This window comes from Lygodium microphyllum, chromosome 22 (assembly GCF_053477565.2).
Source record: "Lygodium microphyllum isolate KBCC chromosome 22, Lygodium_microphyllum_v1.1.10, whole genome shotgun sequence".
NCBI lineage: Eukaryota > Viridiplantae > Streptophyta > Polypodiopsida > Schizaeales > Lygodiaceae > Lygodium > Lygodium microphyllum.
This window is the reverse complement of record NC_141156.1, coordinates 117,990,971-117,993,681: the sequence shown is the minus strand read 5'-3', so window position 1 is coordinate 117,993,681 and position 2,711 is coordinate 117,990,971.

Sequence of the window (2,711 nt, the reverse complement as noted above, 5' to 3'; positions counted from 1 at the left end):
AATGCGTTTATGCCAGATATCAATATCTGCAACTACACCGGTCCCATGTGCAAACATTGCTGCACTTAATTCAGACATGTCTGCATCCAACGTAAACATTTTGCCCTTCTTCTTTCCTTTTGCTATCAAGTGACCTTTATTTTTCATATCCTCAACAAAGCATCCATGAGGAATAAATCTAACCTGCAAGCCCTGCTCAACCATTTGACCAACAGAAACCAGATTCTCGGTGATATTCGGGACATGAAATACATCGGACAAGTATTTCTTTTTCCCATCCTGCATAGACAAAGGAATTTTTTCAATCTGCATAATAGGATGTGCAGTATCATCACCAGTCTCCACAAATCCAGGTTTTTCCATTTTTCTTGCATCCTCCATCCATTCTGCATGACCTGTCATGTGGTTTGATGCACCTAAGTCAACATACCATACATCGTTGCTTTCTTCTGCACTTGTCACAGAATTATTCATGTGCTGCACCATAAACAAATGCTCATTTCTGTCATCACCCTGTCTACTAGAAGATGCATAATTTCCTTGTTGCAATTTTCCATTTATGATGTCATTCTGCTTTTTATAGCAGTCTTTAGCCATATGACCCATTTTACCACAGTAGTAGCATTCACCATTGCTGTTTGCATTTTGGCCTCTTTGCCATCCACCACGACCTCTTTGGCTCCCCCTGCCTCTAGAGTTACCACGTCCTCCTCCATAGGACTGGTTTTCTTGAGTCTGCTGCATATTCTGATTTCTACCACGGCCTCCTCTACCTCTGCCTCTACCTCTACCTCTTCCAGTATTGGAGTAGAAGACAGTTTCTTTTGAAGTTCCTCCTAAAGAAGATGCACCACCATTTCTCTACTCCTCAGAAATTAGAAGAGCAATCAACTCCTCAAAATCAGGAAATCTTTCACGGACTGAAATAGATGTCCGAAACTGTGCATAATCCTTTCCTAGACCATTCAAGGTCACAGAAACTAAATCATCATCTTCCACTGGCGACCCAATGGAAGCAAGTGCATCTGCAATCTTCTTCACCTTCATGTGGTAGTCATTGATGCTCATACTTTCTCTTTGCACATTATGCAACTCTTGCTTGAGCTGCATTTTCCTGGCTTGCGTATTTGTGCTATACATTTTTGACAAAGTATCCCATGCCTCCTTTGGCGTACTTGCATCCTGAATATGCACAATCATAGAGTCTGAAATACTGATAGACAACCAGTACATAACTTTCCTGGCTCTCTCATGCCATGCTTTAAATGCATGCATTTGCTGTTGATTGGGAACATCATGAAGAACTGGTTCTTCTTCATTTCCTGCCAACAAATTCCCAATATCCTTTTCCCATAAGGAAATTCGTCATTCTGAACTTCCATGCTTGGAAGTTGTTCTTGTCAAGCTTTTCAGTGATAATCTGTGAAAGAGAATCGGACGCCATTACAGAACACTGCAAAAAATTCTGTCACTACAAAGAACACAGCTTCAGCCTCACAAGGGCAAATCTGCAAAACTGACGAAAGTGGTATTTGACCACACAGTCACTTCCTAGTGACGATTTTGCATCAACAGGCAACAAGGATGATTCTGTAACTCCCAATGTCTCTGCGCACAGGCATACAATGCAATTTCTACAGTAACTTTTCACCGACCTGCAGAACAGTGGCTGCACAGCATAAAACAGGGCCTTTTCCTGAGTGCGTGCACAAAACTTCCGCCTCCAAAACAGGCCCCGAAATGGCCTCAAATAAAAAAAACAGGGTCCCCAAGGGCTAAAGCCCTTGCCGGCAGCATATACTGCCCTCTTGCTTCACCGCGAAGGGCGTCTCAACCTAAGACAATGCACTCTTGCAATTTCCGGCTATGCTACCTGCAGAGATCTGCTCCCAAAACAAAAAATGAAAGCAACACTGCTCCTCTTACCAAAACACCGCGAGCTTGGCTTGCTTTCTTGAGCTCCTTACCACGAACAAAGCTCTGATACCATGTCAAGATTATGAGAGAGAAGGAAGGAGTCTCACTTGTAGCTTTCTTGCTTGCACAATGGGGGAATATACACAAAGGTGGAGGCTGAAAACAGTTTGCCTCTTCTTAGTTGTGTAAGCCAAAAGAACTCTCATACAAAGAAATAGAAGAACCCTATATATGGGTCTCAAACCAAAGACAACTAACTAAGGTGGCATACTAACTGAGCCACGAACTAGAGTAGATAAGGATAGCTGTCATCTAGCTATTATTCATGGGCGGTGTACCAACCGCATCTGTAACTGACAAGTCGGTGACATAAACGCACAACGGTCACCATGGTATATCACGAGTGGAGCTCGATATCTCAACAACTGGTGCTATGTCTTTGCCAGCTGTAGGTAGGTGTAACAAACTAAATATAATAAGTGATAAGTCAGTGGCTATGTGAGTATCATAATGACCACCAACGTGCTAAGTGTAGACGTGTGGACCCATCTAGCCAAGTGGTCCATCATTAATATCCGCACGTATTGAGCTTGCCATCTCAACATGTCAACCTAAGGAACATCAAGCAAGGTAGAAGAACTTCTTACCCATTGCTTGCTTGCTTACTTTCTGCTCCAACAACTTTACCTCAATCTTCAATCAAGATTTGCATAAATGCGGGTTGGCTCTGATGTCATACAAATACATAAGAGGGGAGAGAGGTAAAGCATCCAAGAGTACACACACATAAAAAG